The 23,982-nt window shown below is 41.8% G+C and overlaps 1 protein-coding gene across 1 annotated transcript in view; it reads left to right on the top strand.

Annotated features, from left to right (window-relative positions):
• LOC310821210 (histone H3.2) overlaps window positions 1–23,982 on the top strand; it is a gene marked incomplete at its 3' end in the record, with an annotated part of 91,619 nt that overhangs the window by 45,085 nt on the left and 22,552 nt on the right. The window lies entirely within an intron of this gene.

Raw genomic sequence — 23,982 nt, 5'->3', positions numbered from 1 at the left:
TGTGAACTTGTGTTAGTTGGTCATGAGACCACTTGTGTTGAGTTTGTTCGATCATGTCCATAACTGTTAGAAGTAATAATTGGGAATAAATGTGTCTTATGTTTGACCCGTCATCTATTCTTCAGTGTTTTATTTTCATACTCTTCAAACACACTCACCCACCCACACCGTGACCCCTTTCCTCCAGGTCTCCCAGATGGAGCAGGAGTGCAGTTGGAAGGAGCAGGGTCTGGACGCGAGTGTCCGAGAGCTGGAGGAGAGCAGCCGTAGCTCCAGCGCTGACCTGACCCGTCTGCTCTCAGCCCAGCAGAAGACCACGCAGCGCTGGAAGGACGAGGCCAAGACCCTGACCAAGGCCTTTGAGAAACTCACCAGCCTCAAGTACTATTTTTTATGTATTGATATAAAAAAATATTTGTACAATATTTGCTGAACCTTTATTTTACTAGAAGGTCCCATGTGAGGTCTGAGGACCACTTAAGATAGCATCTCCAGGAGATTTGATTAATTCAAGGCAGGTTCAAGGCTACAAGTTTATCCCAAAACAGACATTTGGGCATGCGCCTACTTCAGTGTGTCTACAAGTGAGAACACAAAGCAGCACCTTTTTTACTGTCTCTGAATTTTACTGTATCTGAATTGTTTGAGATTAGATTTTCCCTAAATGGTGCATTAAAGACAATAATGAGCAACCAGGGGAAAAATGGGAAGGGGGGGGTAGAGATGTGGATGAGACTGGGGGAAAAAAGGGAAGCCTGAGGCTTTCTATTGATTTCTGAACTTGTTTTTCTTCCTTCCTCTGGTATCGTCTGTTGGGTTCAGGGGAGAACTAAATCGACAAAAGCAACGCTCTCAGGAACTGGAGATCCAGCTGGAGGCTGACCATGAGACCATTGTAGAGGTGATTTTTACACACACACACACTCTCTCACTCTCCCACACACACACAGGCACACACAGGCACATTGATGACTGACGTGCGTTGGTTTTATGAGATGACCGCTATAACCGACCTTAGCTGGTGTTTGTGATGATATGAGGTGTAAATATAGATATCATGAGGTGTAAATATCAATGTCTTGCTCTCTTTTGGGTCCAGTATGAGAGACAGACGGCAGAGTTATAGGAGAAGAACAGTCGTCTACAGAGGCGCCTGACGCAGGCAGAACAGAGGGCAACCACGGCATCACAGCAGGTAAGGGTCCTCAGATGGCTCAATGAGAGGCGCTCAGTGATGATGTCAGCTACCTGACTTAATGTCGGGGCTTATTATTTTTAATGTCACCTAGCCCCTGGAGTACTAACATCAGTCCCTATTCTATATGTCAGAGAATCACGTGTCCTACACAATACATTCCCATGTCAGCATTCTGTAAGGTCATATCGAGGATAAACATCATATCTTGAATAAACACTTTGATGTTGAGAGGATGTTGTGGCTTTGAATGTTTCCTAATTGTTCATAGAAATTTTCTAAATGTCTTTCCTCATTATTCATTTATTTTCTTTCAGCTCAGCATACTGACATCACAGAGAAGGAAAACTGCGTCCATGGTCGACCTGGAGACACTATGATGTCATGTGCCAATCTGAGCTAGTGCAATATGAATGTGTGACTGATATATAGTTCGCTGTGATCCTTGTTATAATGAAATGATGAAAAATTGATTTGGATTGACACATTTTGTGGTCTTCATTAAATATGTTTTGTATATTGTTTTTAGGATTTTCTGAGCACTTGGACTCTACAAACTAAGAAAGTCTTGACATTACAATTCTATTAACAGGAAAACTAGCAGTTCAACATAAAGGTAGAAGGAGCAGAGATAATCTACATAGAATCTGACACAGGAGGATCAACTTGCTTTGGCAAAGTCCTGGCAATGTTACAGAGAAATTTGTAAGTTAGATACCCCAAATCAGTATTGATTAACATAACATGATGATGAGAATTTTAGTTTGATTCAATTTTATCAGGCTACTACCTATCCATCCATGGAAAAATCAGGGCCTATCTATAGAATGAACAAGAATATAGGCGGTTGAAACTGACATCACAGCATTGAAACCTTCAGTCATTCAAAAACGACACTTACACCCAAACTGGTTCTCAAGCAGAAAACTAAGAAAAACTCATCCTCAATTTAAAAATGGTATTTTTGCCTTCATACAGATTACAACATCTCATATATTACTGCAAATAATCTGGTTAAACTCATATACTTATTGGAAAAAATGTTTTACTGATTTCAGCCTTGCCACACCATTGGAAAAGGAGAAGGTAAGGATTTACTTTGTCTGCCTCACATTAAAAATCACAAATGGCTGAAAATTTGTGTAAATAGATCAGTATATTAATTTAAGGTCAAAAACATTGGCCGCTGTGTCATACAGGATACAATAATACTGCTTAAACTCCCAGCTTACCTAACCTCCATTATTGAAATTCAAGAACATACATTACCAAACTGGTTCTCAGAGAAGGTTAACTCTTGAGGTTCCTCGGGTCTCCACTGAACTGGGTAAATCCTCTTTTAGTTATGGTGCGCGTCACTGCTGGAACAATCTACAAAAAACATGTCAGTTGGTTGTTCTGGTGCTGCTCTGGCAGTTGAGGGTGTTCATTGAAGACCTCTTTGGTGAAGGATGTGATTGTTTCTCCTGATATATTGTGATTTTATATGATATATATTGATTTAGCTATAACTTTGTTTGATGATAATAATGAACGTCAATAAACACAGTCATTCAACATACCTCTGTCTTTAGCTTTCTTTTCATCCTCCTTCATTTTTTCAAATGTTTAAATGTGATGTCATTAAAAACATGTCAACTGAGCTCACAGGCAGCTCAGATGGATGATCTCCCCCACCAAGTGCTAATCCTACTCCTGCTCCATGGGTTTCAATCCAGTAATGGCCTGCTGGTTGACATTATAACAATGGTAGCCTGAAGTTTAAATATGATGAACTAAGAGAATTGCCAGAGAATTCTAGAAAGTTCGGAGGGATGATGCTGGTGGCTTTAACATTGAGTCTATGGGAAACTGAACTCTCAAAACTGAACACTTGTTTTAGATTTTTAACCACCTCCATCACCCACATCTGGATTATCTGAATCCATAGCTGTTGCACCATGGATTTCATAAACTCTGTTTGTGTGTGTGTGTGTGTTTCCTCAAACCATCCAAGTCAAATATACAAAATGAAGTGTGTCAAGTGTGAAGGAGTCGTGGCTGTGTGGTTAGTACCTTGCCCCATCATAATGGGGTTTAAGGTTCGAGACAGTCATGGCTCTGGAACATGTGGGGGACCCTGAGGCTGCTATCGCAGGGAAGAAGAGCTGTGCAGCCAGGTGTCAACACCATCGTACGGTGGTTGGCTTGGCTCAGAATTTAGGAAGGAATTCTTTCTAAATGTTGTTAAGTGTTCACTTTTTTGAGAGGATCTTCTCGATAACTCCCCTAAAAAGTAGGAAAATGCCAGGATTTCCATCCGGCACAGTAACACTGCAACTATAGTTTGATTGACATGCCTCTAACCCAATCAATTCATCCAATATTGCCTTCAGCCAATGGGCTTCAGGGGCGGGGCTGGGACACATGTATAAAAGGACTGGGAAACACATCCAGCAAGTCTTTTGCTGATGGACTCCTTGCTGCAAGCATTTTAGCTCTAGCAATGGCTGTTTTTCTGTGCATCCAGTAAGTGCTTTTAGGTCTGCAAATTGTGATTTCCAATGTATTCTTTGATTTTTGGCTTCACCAGATCAAATTAGATTCACCCAGTAGTCTTTCCGTACAAATGTAGCCCTGCTACTCTCCCTCAAACGCTCAGTTTTTGATGGGTAAGAGTTTGTGTTAGTCACCGGCTCATGTTATACTCCAATAGGATGCATGCTCGAGGTAGTAAAACTCATTCAAATAAACTAATCATTTGTTAACATTTTACATTCTTCCCATGGCAGGTACAGATAACAGCTGAAACATGATGAAACTGGCCATTTAGAATACTGGGGTAAAATGAAGCAAGACTGAACACAAAGGTAAGCAAATGTAGCTCAAGTTCTTTTGTTGTGTGAGCTAGCATAGCACAGTGTTGTATTTTGCAAGATAGAAAAATGACCTGTTCGCTAACTTGTCGAATAGTTGCTGACAATTTTACAAAATTAGCTACAAAGCAACTCTACAAATGTAAAGGCATCCAACTGCAAACAGAAATAACTGTAGGAAACAAATTGGTCAACATTATAGCCAGCTAAAAAACCTAGGAATGAACTACAGTTCTTGCTGCTTTTTGGGCAATTTAAGTAAAGTATGTAACCTGAAGTATGTAACCTGACATTTACCCAGAAATGATTTGATATGGAGATCACTCACTTTAGCCACGAATTTCCTTTTTTGGCAGGCAAGTAAAACAATTGTCCCAAATCTGTACCCTTTTTCCTGAAGTGTGCTCTTCTGCTCTCCTCAGAATGGATCCTCAAGGCTTAAAGAAGAAGAAGAAGAAGAAGGCTTAAAAAAGGCTTAATCCTTTGTAATGGTTTTACACAGAAATAGGAGTGCAGAATTATGACAAAGACCATGCATATGCCATGAGGCTAAACCAAGATGGCCGCCTTAGCCTTTACAAAATGGTCGCTGCATGCTCATGGTGCCATCTTGAAACCTTCATGGCTTTTGTATTTTTTTTTCTCCGATATTCAGAGTTTAATATCCTTGGTAAGACATCATTTTACTGGCCTGCACTTTGCTGACACACATTAACCCTTTGAGATATTCCAGAGCTAGTTTGACTCATGTTTGCTCACTATTTTAGCAGTATACTTTCTTGACATATTGTAAAGTTACTTCCAACTTTTAGGTCGGTTGGCATTTGTACCATAATTGCAGAGAAGAAAAGATCTGCACCAAGTGACAAGGACTTATGTCACAGGTGTCAAACTCATTCCATGGAGGGCTGAGTGTCAGCAGGTTTTAGTTTTTTCCTTTCAATTAAGACCATACCATTCCATACTAATTGATGACCTTAATTCATCAATCAAGTAGATGGGAAGAGCAAAAACCTATAGACACTCTGCCCTCCATGGAATGAATTTTACACCTGTGACATAAGTCCTTGTCACTTGGTGCAGATCTTTTCTTCTCTGCAATTATGGTACAAATGCCAACCGACCTAAAAGTTGGAAGTAACTTTACAATATGTCAAGAAAGTATACTGCTAAAACAGTGAGCAAACATGAGTCAAACAAGCTCTGGAATATCTCAAAGGGTTAATGTGTGTCAGCAAAGTGCAGGCCAGTAAAATGATGTCTTACCAAGGATATTAAACTCTGAATATCGGAGAGAGAAAAAAATACAAAAGCCATGAAGGTTTCAAGATGGCACCATGAGCATGCAGGGACCATTTTGTAAAGGCTAAGGCGGCCATCTTGGTTTAGCCTCATGGCATATGCATGGTCTTTGTCATAATTCTGCACTCCTATTTCTGTGTACTGCCATCCATGGATGTGCACCACACATGCTCTCAAGAAACATTTTTTCACTACTATTGACATTTTCCAGAAATGTGAATTGAAATAAAGACAAAGCAGTGTTACATAAACAGAAGCACCAGCAACATGAAATAGCTGTGACTATTCAGGAAGATCTTTGACTTCTAAGAAGGTTGAGCATTCAAACCTGTTCTGGAGTGTGAGTCAATTGTGATGCAAGCGAATTGTGGTGGTGGCTCTGTGCAAAGAACTTTGCCTCACCTGTAAGAAATCACCAATGTGGTTTGGGACTTCCCTTTGAATATGTTTCCTCAAACATTCAAGTCAAATATATAAAAAGAAGCATGACAAACCTAGAAGCAGTGGTGGCTCTGTGCACACAAACTCTGCCTCATCTATAAGAGATTACTGGTTCAAGGCTTGGTTTGGAACTTGCTTTTGAATAGGTTTTGTCAAACCTTCAAGTCAAACATTCAAAACGAAGTCTGTAAAGTGTGAAGGAGTTGTGGCTCTGCGGTTAGTACCTCGCCCCATCATAATGGGGTTGGAGGTTCAAGACCTGGTGGTGGCTCTGGACCACATTTTTGGAACTTGCTTTTGAATATGTTTCCTCAAACTTTCAAGTCAAATATAAGAAACAAAGTGTGTCAAATGTGAAGAAGTCATGGCTCAGCGGTTGATACCGCTCCTCCAAGATCAGGGGGTTGGAGGTTCAAGACCCGGTCATGCCTCTAAAGCTAGGTTTAGAACATGCTTTTGAATATGTTTCCTCAAACCTTCAAGTCAAATATAAGAAACGAAGTGTGTAAAGTGTGAAGGCGCTGTGGCTCAGCGGTTAATACCGCTCCTCCAAGATCAGGAGGTTACAGGTTCAAGACCTGCTCACAGCTCTGGAACACATGCAAGACCCTGTGGCTGCTATCGCAAGGTAGAGGAGCCGTGCTCACCGGACATCGGTGCAGGGTCAGAAGGTGCGGACAAGGCTCGGACCAGCGCTGTGTCAGAAACGGACAAGGCTCGGACAAAAGTGGGGGGGGATTTAAGGGGTTACCCCCCCCGCCCTTCCAGAACAATGTACAGCAGCGGTTATGGAGAGGAGACGAGAAAAATTTTACAGCACTTAAAGGGATTTAAGGAGAAATTTCAATAAAACTACCTATCACATGAAGGTTGTTTTTTTTTAGAGTTAACAATCTCTACTCCCTTTCATCTTCCTCTCTGCGCTTTCCTCCCACGGCCTCAGCTGCACTCACTGTGCAGCTCTCATGGCCTCAGCTGGGTTCGAACCAGCAACCTTCTACTTAGAGAGCAAGTGCTTTACCATTGCACCACTGGGCTGCTCACAACAAACACACATCTCTTCGTAATTTTGACATTTACATCAGTAGACGGGTTCAAAAAAAAAAAAAAAAAAAAGTCAAATAAAAGAAACGAAGTATGTAAAGTGTGAAGGAGTCGTGGCTGTGCGGTTAGTACCTTGCCCCATCATAACGGGGTTAGAGGTTCGAGACCCGGTCATGGCTCTGGAACATGTGCGAGACCCTGTGGCTGCTATCGCAAGATAGAGGAGCCGTGCTGCCTCCGGTGGCTTACCGGAACATCGGTGCAGGGTCTGACCAGCGGTATGTCACCACGGTTGGTGACTTGAAGGTGCGGACAAGCCTCGGACAAAAAAAAAGGGAAGTGGGGGGCATGTGAGGGAGTGGCTGCGGACAAGGCTCGGACAAAAGGAAAGTGGGGGGGATGTGAGGGAGTGTCCCCCCCCCGCCCTTCCAGAACAATGTCCAGCAGCGGTTATCGAGAAGAAAGCTGTTTTTAAAATTGTTAAATGAATAACCCCCCCCAATTTTGTTTTAGATCTCTCTCCCCATCCATCCTTTGGAAGGTTTAGGTGGTGGCTAATTCTTGGTAAAAATGCTTCTTAAGAAGAAGAATATTATATATATATATATACAATTCTTCTTCTAAGAAGCATCTTTACCAATAATTAGCCACCACCTAAACCTTCCAAAGGAAGGTCACTTGGAAACTGCTCAACTTACCTCATGGCCTCAGCTGGGCTTGCGGGACCTGTCCTTTACCATTACACCACTGGGACGCAAAGACATCACTCGCAGACACCTGCAAAAAAAAAAAGAAGTGCAACAACATCATTAGCATGAACATTTCAAATAGCCACATTCTGCTCATGGGGCATGTTCCATACCATGACGCCACCAAGCTGCTGACAACAAATGCACATTTCCAATGCCGCAGACACAAGACAGGAAGTTGCAGTTTTGCTCAATTATTATTTACTATTAGTACTATTTGGATGAAACTGAAAGTCACATACGCACAGCAATAACATACATGAGCACAAGTTTTTCAGCTAAAAATTGCTTTCACAAAAGTTACAGTATATAAGACACACAAATCTATTGAGTAAGTGTTGACAACAAAATGGAATTATTTCCTTGACAGCATATAGCTATTTCTCCCATTATAGTTCATCTTACTCCATGTTAACTCTCATTGCTCAACAGTTCAACTAACAATCAGCCTGTACTCACAAATGAAATAGGTCATCAGTAATACAACATGTGGCCTGGCATACAGGAGAGAATAGATGACTGTAAATGTTTTTTTGTGTTACAGTCATGCCATTTTTGTTGTTGTAACTACCTGCATGACTCTGAATATTTGAGATGAACTTGATTTATATTTATAATAAGCAATCATATTCTCTGTAACAGGCGCAGTACTACCATAAACTATATAGTACAATGTTTTTCTGCTGTGTGAAATAACTGTTCTAACTGTTTTTCACATTTGTTTTCAAATTAAAGTTGTCCAACCTGCAATGAGTATTTATGTTTATAGTTACTATTTAGTGTGTCATTATGAAATTAAGGGGTATGTGTTAACTGTTTAAGTTGAATACTGTTTCAAGAAATGTGCTTAAGCGATCGAGAAAAACTGTAACCGTGGTGCGGTTACACCTGTTCTTAAAACATTTGACAATGAACAATTTTGCTAATCTTGGAGAGAGTGGGCCTGACATTTGCGATAAAGTATTGCATTAGCTTCCTTACATTCAAAGGCACAGACTATATCACTCAACAGAACATCACAGCCACTCTTCACAACCTTCTAGACAAGGCAGAAATTTAACTCCAGAGAAACTGACTACTACACACGTAGCTACACCTGTTTTCTTTACAGACATTGTGAGTGGTGGACTGTCCAAAAACGTTTTTACAAAGTTATGTTCTGACTTTTGGTATATGGAGTTGAATCCTAGACTGTGAGTGAAGGTTGTATGAACCGTGACTAGCAACCACTGCTAGAGAGCAGAAGCATCACAACTGTGTAAAACTCATACACATACAACTACACTGTGTAAAAGCACATTTGAGTGGAACAGCATGGAAGTAGGGTCAGAGGCAGGTAGCAGTAAATGGTTTTGATGTAACTCCCAGGCCAAATCACTGTAGCCAAAAAGACAGGTAAAAAGGGAGGCAACTCATGTAAACTCAAATCTAAAACACAATCAAACAAAACCAAAACAATTCTTTCTTACTGTAATTTGGCAACAACTTCTTCCAAGGCCATTGTAGGGGCTGATTGATTCTTCAACTATTAGTATGAAACCGAAGGTCACACACGCACAGCAATAACATACGAGCACAAAGGAATATTTTCAGCTAAACGATGTTGCCTTCACACAAAACGCAAAAGATCGGCAACTGCAGTATATAAGACAAACATCTATTGAGTAAGTTAAAAAACGAAGTTATTTCCTTTACAGTATATAGCTATTTCTCCCATTACAGTTAATCTCTACTCCATACGTATAAACTCTCATTGCTCAACAGTTCAACTAACAATCAGTCTGTAATCACAAATGAAATAGGTCATCGGAAATATAACATGTGGCCTGGCATACAGGAGAGAAGAGATTACTGTAAATGTTTTGTTTGGGGCACTTTTTGTGTTCTACAGTAATGCCATTTTTGCTGTCGCAACTACCTGCTTGATTCTGAATATTTGAGATGAACATGATTTATATTTATAGTACTGTTAGAAATTATTTTTATAAAAACAGTTTATTATTGCTATAATAAAAATACATTACTGCAGTGTGCTAAATTTACTAATGTGATGGCCCGTGAACAACAAGGGATGCCAAGTCTAAACCACGGTTCCTCCCCAACCAAATAGCCAATCACAATCATTTTGTTTACTGTAAATGCTTTGTTTGACTGTTTGAATGCATCTATTTTTGGAGGTGATTTTCTTCTCCAAAAGTGGTCCTTGTACAAGCCTAGAATTTTGACATATAAATAAATAGCTAAAAGTAAGAAGTAGTTTGTCTTCTCCTTCAAATAAAGAACACGTTTTCACAGTACGCAATAATATTCTCTGTAACAGGTGCAGTGCTAACAAACTATAAAGTACAATGTTTTTCTGCTGAGTGAAATTCTTACAGCTTTTCAGATTTGTTTTCAAATAAAAGTTGTCCAACCTGCAATGAATATTGATGGTTATAGTTACTGTTTAGTGTGTCATTATGAAATGAGTAGTGGATTGAACTTTTCATTAGATGACAAAGTAGAAGGTCCGCAGGATCTTGGGCCCCTGAGGAAGGTTGGCATGGGGCCCAAGATCCTGCGGACCTTCTACAGGGGCACTACCGAGAGCGTCCTGACGGGATGCATCACTGCCTGGCACGGCAACTGCACCGCCCTCAACCGCAAGGCGCTGCAGAAGGTGGTGCGGACAGCTGAGCGCATGAGTGGATGTGAGTTTCCCTCCATCCAGGACATATACAACAAGCGATGTGTCAGCAAAACCCAGAGGATCATCAGAGACCCCAGCCACCCCAATCACAGCCTGTTTGAACTGTTGCCGTCCAAAAGACGGAGCCTCCTCCAGAGCCTCGGGGCCAAAACTCAGAGGCTCTCCAATAGCTACTTCCCCCAGGCCATCAGGCTCATGAACAAGCCTACCCCAAACCCATGACTTACCCCCAGAACACCCACAGAATGGACTCTACTAGCACACAGTCAGTTTAACAACACCTCTTACAATAATAATGACTAATAATGAGAATTTTACTCCCTGCACTCGTGTATGAGACGTAACAAATAATGGCCACCGACTCTGCAACTAAGGAACATGCAATACTTAACTTCGCAGACACAAGACAGGAAGTTGCAGTTTTGCTCAAGTTCTTCAACTATTTGGATGAAACTGAAAGTCACATACGCACAGCAATAACATACATGAGCACAAGTTTTTCAGCTAAATATTGCTTTCACAAAAGTTACAGTATATAAGAAACACAAATCTATTGAGTAAGTGTTGACAACAAAATGGAATTATTTCCTTGACAGCATATAGCTATTTCTCCCATTATAGTTCATCTTACTCCATGTTAACTCTCATTGCTCAACAGTCAGCCTGTACTCACAAATGAAATAGGTCATCAGTAATACAACATGTGGCCTGGCATACAGGAGAGAATAGATGACTGTAAATGTTTTTTTGGGCACTTTTTGTGTTACAGTCATGCCATTTTTGTTGTTGTAACTATCTGCATGACTCTGAATATTTGAGATGAACTTGATTTATATTTATAGTAAGCAATCATATTCTCTGTAACAGGCGCAGTACTACCATAAACTATATAGTACAATGTTTTTCTGCTGTGTGAAATAACTGTTCTAACAGTTTTTCACATTTGTTTTCAAATTAAAGTTGTCCAACCTGCAATGAGTATTTATCTTTATAGTTACTATTTAGTGTGTCATTATGAAATTAAGGGGTGTGTTAACTGTTTAAGTTGAATACTGTTTCAAGAAATGTGCTTAAGCGATCGAGAAAAACTGTAACCGTGGTGCAGTTACACCTGTTCTTAAAACATTTGACAATGAACAATTTTGCTAATCTTGGAGAGAGTGGGCCTGACATTTGCGATAAAGTATTGCATTAGCTTCCTTACATTCAAAGGCACAGACTATATCACTCAACAGAACATCACAGCCACTCTTCACAACCTTCTAGACAAGGCAGAAATCTAACTCCAGAGAAACTGACTACTGCACACGTAGCTACACCTGTTTTCTTTACAGACATACCCGTGGCTCTAACCTCAGTGGTCATGAAGTGCTTTGAGAGGCTGATTAAGGACTACATCTGCTCCTCCCTCCCTCCGACCTTGGACCCGCTGCAGTTCGCATATAGACCAAATAGATCCACGGATGATGCAGTCTCCCAGGTCCTCCACACCACTCTCTCTCACCTTGACAGTCAGAAGGGGGGCTATGTGAAAATGCTGTTTATAGATTACAGCTCAGCATTCAATACTATAGTCCCCACCAGACTGGCTGATAAAACGATTGGATTAAAACTGAACACTCCCCTGTGTGCCTGGATCCTGGACTTCCTGACGTCCAGGCCACAGGTGGTCAGGGTGGGTAGACACACCTCCAGCTCACTCATCCTGAGCACAGGGTCCCCCCAGGGCTGCGTCCTTAGTCCCCTCCTCTACTCCCTGTACACCCACGAGTCGTGGTGGGGCTGATCTCAGACAACAATGAGAAAGCCTACCTGGACGAGGTGGCGGACCTGTCACTCTGGTGTCAGGAGAATAGCCTCATCCTGAATGTCTCCAAGACAAAAGAGCTGTTTGTGGACTTCAGGAGAGCACAACTAAGGACCTACACGCCGCTGGACATCGGTGGGACTACCTGGGAGTCCACATCACAGAAGACCTGACCTGGACTACCCACATCAGCACACTGGTGGGAAAGGCAAGGCAACGCCCGTTCCATCTCAGACAGCTGAGGAAATTCAAAGTCTCCCGGAGGATCCTTCTACTCTGTGGAGAGCATCCTGGCTGGTAACATCACCGTCTTGTACGGTAACAGCACGGCCCAGGACAGGCGAACTCTGCAAAGGGTGGTACGCCTTGCAGAAAGGACCATGGGAGCTCCAACCCCCCACCCCCCCCCCCCATGTCCTGTACACCAGCAGGTGTAGGACCAGAGCCTGTAGGATAATGAAGGACCCTCACCACCCGAAAAATGGACTGTTCCAGCTGCTGCGGTCAGGCAAACGCCTTTGCTGTCATGCAGCAAGAACAGAGAGGCTTAGACTGAGTTTCTTCCCCCATGCCATCATCATTATCAACGATGACCCCACCAGTGCCCCACTCAAGTCACTCACACACTCACTGACATCAACACATACGCACACACATAACTACCCATTGCAGACTCATCTTTCACTGTAATTAACTGTACTGTCAACCTGTCATTGACATTGTATATAGCCATTCCTTTGTGTACATTGCTGTTTATACTGCTGTTTATATTCTATTTATTTTTAAACTTATTGTTGCACTCCTCTGTGGCACTGTCACTTTTGCATTTCACTGTATACTTGTATGCACGTGACAAATAAAGAATCTTGAATCTTGAACTTTTCTGATCAAGGAGAGAGCAGGCCTGATATTTGAGATAAAGCTTTCAGAAAACTGACCCCAGGACTGCCCAGATTCAAACCTACAATCCTTACATTCAAAGGCACAGACTTTGTCGCTCAACAGCACAAAACAGCCATTCTTCATAACCTTAGAGACAAGGCAGTAATCTAACCCCAGAGCAACACACTATTGCACATGTAACTACACCTGATGCAGAGGTAATGCATCACTACTGTGTAAACCTCCACATACAACAACACTGTGTAAAATAATATCTCACAACACACTTGAGTGGAAGAGCATGGAAGTAGGGTCAGAGGCAGGTAGCAGTCAATGGTTTTTATCTAACTCCTAGGCCAAATCCTTGTCGCCAAAAAAGACAGGTAAAAAAGGAGGCAACTCATGTAAACTCAAATCTAAAACACAATCAAACAAAACAAAAACTATTATTTCTTACTGTAACTTCTTTGGTGAAGGCAACAACTTCTTCAAAGGCTGTTGTCAGGGCTGATGGATTGATTGGTAATGAGATTCATCTGGGCTCCAACAAGGGATGTCTGGAGGGGTGTGGCAGTGGGGGTAGGGGTGTGCCAAAATTCAAACACTCCTGGGGAGCTCACAGGGTTATGACAGTGAGTTCATGTTCTCACATTTTTAGGAAGACATCTGCCACCTCAGTGGTTGTGTGGTTAAGACCTGTGTGTGAAGTCTACAAGGTCCCTGTTTGAAATGTAATCATTTCATTTTCTACTTTCTAACAATCTTTTTGGGCATAATTGAACTGCTATGGGACAATTAAATGCAGTTAAAACACTGCTTTGTCTTGATTTCAATTCACATTTCTGGAAATAGTAGTTAAAAGCAGTTTCCTGAGAGCGTGTGTGGAGCACAACAGAAGTCCTTGTCACTTGGTGCAGATCTTCTCTTCTCTGCAATTATATTACAAGGTACGGACTAATTCATTAGCAGCCTACAGTGTCTGGTGGATTTATGCAGCATTTCTGTTTGCAGTAATGCAAATGCTATTACATTTTTGTTGTTACTTTGTCGCTAGCTGTGTAAAATTACAACTACTCAGCTAAGTTAGCGAACAGGCCATTTTTCTATCTTGTAAAACACAACACTGCACTGTGCTATGCTAGCTCAAACAACAAGATAACTTGAGCTACATTTGCTTACCTTTGTATTCAATCTTGCTGCATTTTACCCCAGTATTCTACATGGCCAGTTTCATAATGTTTCAGCTGTTATCTGTACCTGCCGGGAGCTGGTAGTGTGCACCGCTAGTGCTGGCTAACATGGGAGGGATGTAAAATGTTAACAAATTATAATATTGGCAAATTTGATTGAGTTTTACTCCCCACTGTGAAAAATAAGGACTGGGCTGTTTTTCAATGCTGGAAAAAAAATAGGAGGATTGTGAACGTTTGTGTTTTACTCATGGTTGTTGTTGAAGGACGAGCTTCTGCTAGGGACAAGCCCTGAACACACACTGCTATATCGCAAGAGCTGGACCCTGGTGGGGGTCGCCACAACACTTTTAAACAAAAAACAGAGCGCTTTCAGGGGGTCCCCAGACAACCAGTGAAAACCTCACCAAGATAAAGACAAACTTATTTCACTTTTAATGTAAGAGGCCAGGTCTCTCGTGAAAAAGAGATGCTATCTCAATGGCAATCTTTACTTAATATTAAAGTTAAGTAAAGAGACACCTGTTTAAAACATCAAAACTTAATAACCTTGGGTGAACAAGTAAGTCACTGTTATGGAATAGCTAGGGCAACACATGTATTTGCTTTAACAAAAGGGGGAAATGCTGAGAATATCCCGATTCCCCAGGCCTCAATTTCAATTTCCATGTTCATTAACAAGATTGTTCTTCCTTCTCTCCTCAGGAACTGGCCTTGTCAGGACACACAGAGGATAATGTAATCCCAAAAAGTGGCCTGAGATTCACTTTCCAAAGAGACACCTATTTCACTTCTTATTCTCATTCACTCTGTCAGAGAACATGCTACATCTACATCTACAGCAGCACCAACAAGAATGTTATTTGTCCACAACTGAATTTTAGCAATTCTAGCTCATACAACAATGCTTGAATGAAAGGGAGCTCATTGTGTGTCTGTCTCTGTCTCTGTCTCTGTCTCTCTCTCTCTCTCTCTCTCTCTCTCTCTCTCTCTCTCTCTCTCTCTCTCTCTCTCTCTCTCTCTCTCTCTCTCTCTCTCTCTCTCTCTCTCTCTCTCTCTCTCTCTCAGAGAAAGACAAAGTCCTTAAACTACTTTTTTTGTTGTGATTGTCATTATTTATTGTTGTAGTGATGGTGATAGTAGCTGGAACATAGGAGCAGCTGTAGTGTTATTAGCAGTGTTATTATTTTAAATTGCTTGACAGGCATTTGGAGCACATTATTAAGTGTGTTATTCTAATTGACAGATCTGCTCCCAGGACAGTTTGTATTTTTTTTCACATTTATGTTTATATTTAGTTCAGTGACTGTAGTTTGGTTATGATCTTAAAATACTACATATGTAAGTGCAGAGTCCCTGTAACCAGATTATTGCAGCAAAATAGCAGCAGTCAGTTACACATACAATTAAATGTTAAAAGTCCCTCAAAGAGTCGCTGCAGATGGCGTGATGGCGGAGGCGAGGAGCCCGGCCAAAAGTGCGTTGCAGTAATAAAACAGTGACCACTTGTTTTAAATCCGTAACTACCTCCAGTCAATGGATGGGTTCATCATTAAACCTGATTCATCTGGATTGTCTGAATCCAAAGCTAGTTAACACATTTTGATGCATGTTTCTCTTTTTTTCTTCTTTTAAAAAAATAAATAAATAATCAGTTTTGACTGAGTAAGTGAATCATCTATCCATCAGTCATCATAAGAAAAGGGGTAGCGGGGGGAAATTTGTATGAAAATGATCTGACAAACAGGGAAGACCAATATGTTAAGTTTGGGCAGAAGTTTTAGTTTGGCCAGCTGTTTAGCCATTTGGCTGCTTTTACTATTGTTTCATCTTCTATTAGGAATACATCAGAGAACTTCAAACGCAATAAAAGTCTTCAAATCAAGGTGCAGCAGTTCATTTCCATTTTTGGGGATTTGTGAAAAATGTATGACAAAATATTCGTGTGTGTTGATGAATTTAACCAGCTGACCCGCAGCACAGTGACATTCCACTACATAATGGAAAAGCAGTGGGATCATCAGCGCCCTCATGTGGACAACTTCATAACGCGCAACCTGCCACCTGGCTACACTGATACTGTAGCTGCACGGGTGAGATTAGACTTCCCAAACAATCTGGATAGAATAATGGGGTGACAAGTTTTGTTCCATGAATATGGCAGGAATACAATTACATCATTTCCGAACAACCTGAAGAATAGTTGAATTTCATAGATATTATTCATTCAGGATTGGTCTGAAGCATTGGAGAATGACAAACTGACATGACATCTATCAGTTTCATTTCCTGACTTTAATTTCCTGATTGGGGAATGGCATTGTGGGAAGTCAGTCATATTGTTGTTTTAGATCTGCTAACTGTTTCTATCCTGGTGATTGCTACAGTAGATCGAATTCATCTGGATAGGTCTGGAGCAATGGAGGATGGCAAACACACCAGATAATTATGAGTTTAATTGTCACCAACACACCTGATTGTCCTTTTTATTAGATTTCCATTCCATATAAAGCCTAAGCATGCATCGGACTCCTTCTAAAGAAGTGGGAATCTCTTAATAGTTCCAATGGCTGTTCTGTTCATTTTCTCAATTCCAAGATGAGCAAAAGAAACGCAAGTATTTTTCCTTCCCTTTGTCTAATTCATACCTCTGTTTTGAGGACTTTCCTTCTTTGGCTATTGCTTGCCATGTGGTTCATCATTAGCTTAACATTTTGTATGTTAGTAGTGACTAGCCTCCAGCCATGTGAGTTTATTCCAACTTCATTTAACATTTGATATTACAACTAATCCTTTGTTTATTTTCTAGGTAATCATCCGTCATCCGTCATTCCACCCTTTTACCCCAAGTTATATACCAACTCTTATTAATAAATGGTCAGTGGATCGAGCACACTGACGGCAACCCAGTTCCTGAACCCGACCCAGCTCCTGAACCCCACCCAGTCCAATGTGTTTTTCCTTTTGCCCTTTTGCCCTTTTTTGCCCTTTGTTCTGTGGGTGTTTTTTTCTCTGTCTGGATTTCACAAGCACCAATCTGCAAGTTGCCAGCAAAGGATTTGAGCTGAGCCCCCATGTTTCAGTCTGTTGGCCAAAGTCTCTGAGCTATCAGGGGTCTTGCTTAAATTGTCATGTGCTTTTGTTATTTATATCCAATAAGTTGAAACGGAACTGCAGTTAAAAGCTAGGGGGTGGGGGCCTTATGAGTGGTAGTCTCCATTTCAGTTATTTGGGTGGGACTTGCTATGGGTTGGTGTGGGATCGGCACATGGGCCCTCTCTCAATTATTAGAAACTTGATTCCTCCACTCGCTTCCTTCTCAAAAAGCATTGGAGGAGAACATCTTAGGAGAGGAACCTCAATCTTCTCCAATGCTTTCTGAATAAGAAGCTAGGGGTTGAGTTTCTAACAATTGAAAAAGGCCCATGGTCATCTTCAATGGTTTTACCTGCAGAATGTCTTCTAGGCAGATGGTGCCCCCTACTGGTGTAACTTAAGGCTATACTAGGACAGCAGGAAGCAGTAAACCAATGTTGGCTGTATAGTACTTGGTACTGTCAGTTGTTGTGCTCCTGATGCAATCAGTTTATTTAGGGAAGTGAGCTCTCGAGTGTCTCTGATCAGAACCTACAACTGTGAGGTATTTAATATACCATCTCTGGTTTATTCTGTTGACTCTGAATACAAACATTCAGCATATGCTTCCCTCTTTGCTAGGAAAGGTGGGATGGGCTGGGATCAGCTGAGGTGGAATTAAAAAATAAAGTACTGAGGTCCTCTGATGAGATCACACAAAAACCTTTACTGTAGTGTCTCATTGTTAATGTCATATTTCTTTATGATCCATACCAAACCGTTGACCTTTGCAAGTATGTCTGCTTATCTACTCTAACCTGAACTGGAACTCCAAGACAAGACACCTCAAAAATTCCATTTTGTCAGAAGTCACCACATGTCAGAAACAGTCATTCCAAAATTGATTGCCAAAGTATGGAGCAATCTGTACAAATACAGGAGTTCTCATTTCATTCAAGCTCAGATCAAACCGCATGGAATGTTTATTCTAAACCAGTGAAAGGCAACCATTATACTTGAGTACTATTATGTGTTTCAGGGCCCAGGCTGAGAGATGAAATATCCCTCCCCGTTTCACTGAAGACCTCTCTTTGCTATGAGATGCTTTGGATACAGAGGCTTCCTCGCATCGTTAGGGCACTGTGTAGCTGATTATATTTATATATATCGTCATATAAATGCATCAGTAGGTAAAGCTACTAAAATTATATCAAGTACACCATGGGCCACATTCCATTTTCATTAGTGTCATATCCTTGCCTCCTTTTCACAAACACTCAAGCACTTGATTGGTGCAAGCGACATGCTATTCTGTCTTCTGTGGTCAGGAAGGAAAGGAGAGGAAGCCATTTTAATTAGTTGTGTCTTATATTGGTGACTAACTTTTGCGTTTTGTGTGAAAGTAACAAGAAATGACTGTTTAGCTGAAAATGTTATTGGTTTCATGTTGGGACTGGGCCGGTTAGCGGTTTCATGTTGGGACTGGGCTGGCTAGGGGTTATTGGTTTCATGTTGGGACTGGGCTGGTTAGGGGTTATTGGTTTCATGTTGGGACTGGGCCGGTTAGCGGTTTCATGTTGGGACTGGGCCGGTTAGCGGTTTAATGTTGGGACTGGGCCGGTTGGGACTCCATGTTATTGCTATGGGTATGTTGTTTCAAACAAATAGTTTAAGCAATTGAGAAACTCACTTCCTCTCTTGCTTCTGCAACGTTAAGTGTTGCATGTCTCTGAGGAGCAGAGTTGGTGGCTCTGGCAGTTGTGCTTGTCAAGCGCATTTGCAGACAGATGTCAAAATGATGAAATGTGCATTGGTTGTGAGCAGCTTGGTGGTGTAATTGTATGGGACAAACCCCATGAGCAGAAGATAGCTGGTTTAAATCTCCACACTTCTAATCTTGTTGTACTTTAAAAGGTGCGTCTACAGATGTAGATGTCAAATTTAGGAAGATGTGTGTGTTTGTTGTGAGCCTCGTAGTAATGAACCTATTTTTGACACAATTGGCAGGAAAGCTTCAATACATCAGAAAGCTTTGATTCCCCATCACTACATTTAGCAGAGGCTTTTATCCAAAGCTACTTACAGTAACTACATTTGTGTACATTATACAAGTGAATCAACTATAATTTAGTCACTGCAAGTAAAACCTTCCATAAGAATAAGTGCCACTGGCAGTCACAGTAGAGAAAAGAAGAAAACAAGTTGTTTGGGTTTCCAGAGGGAGGTTCTAGAGACTATTCTCCTTGAAAAAACATCTCAACCATCCCAAGAAGAGTTGGTGGTTGGTGTGTTATTTGGCTTCGAATGAGAAAGAGGTAGGGCAGATGCTCTTTGACTGCAAGGGTCTTCATCTCACAAATCCCAAAAATATTTCTAAAGCACTCAAAGGTTCAATTTGAAAAACTTTTCTTAGAACACATCTTACCAGAGAGTTGTTAAAAACAGCCACCAGCTTGCCCCACACAATCCCTCAAAGAGAGTGGCGCACACAAGGCAAGGCTTTTAATATAGGAGGTTTGTTGATGACCACAAGAGGGCACTGAATGGATGATCAAACAGAAGTAATGCGATTCAGTCAGTGGCAATGGCAACATTTGAATGCCCTGATCAGCAAACACTCAGATAGTACTGTTTACAATAGAGAAATAGGGACTCGGGCTCATATTGAATCTCTGCTGTATTCATGTGAATGTGAGAAGGTTGTAAGAACTCAAATGATCCCTGTGGGTTGGAATCCATCATAGACTTGAAGGCAAACAGGCCAGAATGAGACAGTGGCTGTTTTTAACTACAACTTTGTAAGACGTGCCATTATTATTAAGGCCTTTCAAGTGGAACGCTGGGGCGCCTTAGACGGTGGAGAGCTCAACCATCCAAGCCCATCGTCTGTACTTGCTGCAAGCCTTTTTTTTAGGCGTATAGCTATCAATACAAAAATCAGGATAAGAGTTGAAAAGTTAGTCAAGGAATATCAATTTGTCTTGTTTATAGCCCCTTTGTCTTTGTTTATCTTTTGGAATAAACAGAATAAAACTAATAGGGTAGATGTGTGGTCTGCTCTCAGCTCCATCTAGTGGACAAACCTGTCTCACCTTTGTCTCACGCGTGACGCTTGATTTCCTTTGTGCTGTTTCTGACAACTTTTTACATTCTCCAAGAAGAATGTTTCTCACTCCGTGTCTGGGAGCTCGTCTCCCCCAGGGAGAAGAAGGAATTGAGTAAAGGTGAAGCAAAGGTGAGACAAAGGTGAGACAGGTTTGTCCACTAGATGGAGCTGAGAGCGGACCACACATCTACCCTATTAGGACGCGGCTCATGGTCAGGGTCAGGCGAAGGTCAGGGACATCCTGGCTCCAGAACTGCCTCCGGGTCAGAGGTCAAGTGGTTACAGTCCTGGACAGGACACTTTCGAGAACGACAACGTGCCACTTCATTCAACACAAAGGCAACCTGAGGACCAACACACACAACCAGGATTCAGACGGGCATGTGCAACAGCGCTGCAGACTGCAAGATCAGATGCGGACAGCTGACCCAGTGATGGTGCTTGAGCTATGTTTGGAACATGCTTTTGAATATGTTTCCTCAAACCTTCAAGTCAAATAAAAGAAACGAAGTATGTAAAGTGTGAAGGAGTCGTGGCTGTGCGGTTAGTACCTTGCCCCCATCATCACGGGGTTAGAGGTTCAAGCCCCAGTGATGGTGCTTGAGCTATGTTTGGAACATGCTTTTGAATATGTTTCCTCAAACCTTCAAGTCAAATAAAAGAAACGAAGTATGTAAAGCGTGATGGAGTCGTGGCTGTGCGGTTAGTACCTTGCCCCCATCATCACGGGGTTAGAGGTTCAAGCCCCAGTGATGGTGCTTGAGCTATGTTTGGAACATGCTTTTGAATATGTTTCCTCAAACCTTCAAGTCAAATAAAAGAAACGAAGTATGTAAAGCGTGAAGGAGTCGTGGCTGTGCGGTTAGTACCTTGCCCCATCATAACGGGGTTAGAGGTTCAAGACCCGGTCATGGCTCTGGAATATGTGCGAGACCCTGTGGCTGCTATCGCAAGGTAGAGAAGCCGTGCTGCCTAAGGTAGCTTATCGGTGCAAGGTCTGACCAGCGGTATGTCACCACGGTGGATGACTTGGAAGGTGCAGACAAGGCTTGGACAAAAAAAAAGGAAAGTGGGGGGGATGTGAGGGAGTGTCCCCCCCTGCAAGCTGCGGACAAGGCTCGGGCAAAAAAAAGGAAAGTGGGGGGGATGTGAGGGAGTGTCCCCCCCGCAAGTTGCGGACAAGATTCGGGCAAAAAAAAAAGGAAAGTGGGGGGGATGTGAGGGAGTTTCCCCCCCCCCGCCCTTCCAGAACAATGTCCAGCAGCGGTTATCGAGAAGAAAGCTGTTTTTAAAATAAATAAAAATGTATAGATGTCTCTCTATCCACCTTCCTTCAGAAGGGTTAGGTGGTGGCTAATTCTTGGTAAAAATGCTTCTTAGAAGAAGAATTTTATATATATATATATGAGGTGTGGAAATCAGTACACGTCAGTGGGAATGTGGAGTGTTGCATGTGGGCTAGGTGTATCTGTAAGGGTGTTGTATAGTAGAAAGCAAAAAAGGAACCAACCAAAAAAGGGTGCCCTGCCCAGAGGAATGACCAGTTCATATGCTTTCAAAATGGCTGCTTTAACCTTAACATAATTCTTAACATAATTCTTTCCTCAGAGGTAAGAGCAGAATAAACTTCCTGAGCCTTCCCTGTGAAAACGCTGTGATAGAAATATTATTGATAGAGATGTGTTCAGACAGAATACTGCTGTATGCTTGTAACAATGTACTAGGCCTGCCTGCCCTTATGGTGAGGCGGGCTGTGGAAATTTATTGAGTATTGTTGCTGGGCAAAAACGAGGGTTGAAGGTTGGGAGCAGACTGTGGGAAACAGTCCTTGAGACACCTGTTATTGACACGGTATGCCCCATCCCTGTCCTTGATTGTGTTCTTTAAGGAGGAAGGTTGCTGAGCTGCGTCTCAGAGATTTCACTGGACTATTGTTTGGAGTGTCTCTCCACTTGCATGTGTAATAAACTCATAATGTGGCTTTAATAAGACCCTTGGCTCTTGAATCTCACTTTTTTCTGAAATAAAATACTACAGTGGAGAAATTCCACGACAACACATTGCAACATTAATGTCTTATCAGTGTCAGGCCACCCCCTCTGGAATCTGCAACTCTCTCAAACGATGACAAAAATGTGTTGGGGCCTTCTCATTAAACTTTGACATCAAGCGCAAATTACCAGCCACATCAAACCACTACGGCTGACTCCAGCATACAGACCCAGCATGCTATAAGTCCATCAGCCTTCCAAAGTCAAAGTCAAAGTCAAAGTGGCTTTAATGTAAATTCTTCACATGTCAAGACATACAAAGGAATCGAGAGGACGTTTCTCACTCTCCCACGGTGAGACAGGTAAAGTGCACAGGCACAACAGATAAGACAAGACATACTAAGAGTAAAACATAGCAGAAACTTAGCAGAAACTACAAGTTCATCAACAATTTCCATCATTTCTGTTCATCCAATCTCTGATCAGCTCCAGTTTCATCTGCTCAACTTTTAGTTTATCTCTCTCTAGCTCCGTCTCACTCCGCACCCTTTCCTGCTCTTGCTGTAACTGTCGCCTCCCATGCTAAATGTTGATCTTCTCCAACATGAGCTTCCCACTACTGTCAGGACTGCAGAGTCACGACCGATCTTCCGCCGTAGATTGACAACCCATCTCTTCAGGCTACATCTTAACAGTCCCTCCTAAAGACCTCTTCAACCCCACTACCCCCCATGCACCAACCCTAACCCCAACCCTAGTGAAGTTCTCTCCTGTTAATAATAAAATTAATAAAAATGAATTGGCATTGCGACTGCCAATGGCCCCTGGTGTGAGCATTGATTACTTTGTCTTATGATGACTGTTGGATAGATGATTCACTCACTTAAACAAATGTATTTGTTGTAAGTCGCTTTGGATAAAGGCGTCTGCTAAATGCCATGAATGTAAACAAATAAAAAAAACTCCATATACTGTTCAAATGTTACCACTGCTAACCTGTTGCAAGTTTACTGACACATCCTTCTGTGGCCCCTCCGCACCTACACCAACAATTTCCATCATTTCTGCCATTTTTAACTGCTCCTTTGACTCTTCCCAGTCCAAATACACTGCCAGTTCTGCTTTAGTAAACTGACCCAAAGTGTTGCGCAAGGGACTCATGATAAACTCAGCGACCATATAATTTGTATGCATGACTGAAGATAAGTTGCTAACCACCACACTATAAACAAAGCAACTAGAACAATAATCAAGCAATTCTTCCCAAGCAACGCCCCCACCGAGACAACTGCTCTACGCAATTACTCACACGTATAACACACAAAAACAGCAAACATCTGAAAAAAAACCCTAAAAAAACAACAACAAATCCCCCCCCTAATGAGGAAGCGTTGACATCACCAACAGGCCATATTCATCCCCATGATTGTACATTGTGTGTGAGCAGCACTTACCGATTATTGTGGTCCTTCCCGAGGTCCACAACTGGACGAGCAACCATTTGTTATGACTGCTTGTTAGTCACAACACAAACCCTAAACCTAACCCTCAAAAACAAAAACTAAGGAACATAATCATAACTAGACGAGGTGTGGAAATCAGCGTGAACGTGGAGTGTTGCATGTGGGATGAGTGTTTATGTGAGGATGAGTGTTT

This window comes from Argentina silus, assembly GCF_951799395.1.
Source record: "Argentina silus genome assembly, chromosome: 21".
Taxonomy (NCBI): domain Eukaryota; kingdom Metazoa; phylum Chordata; class Actinopteri; order Argentiniformes; family Argentinidae; genus Argentina; species Argentina silus.
The sequence above is the reverse complement of the archived record's forward strand: the minus strand, read 5'-3'. Positions and strand labels throughout refer to the sequence as shown.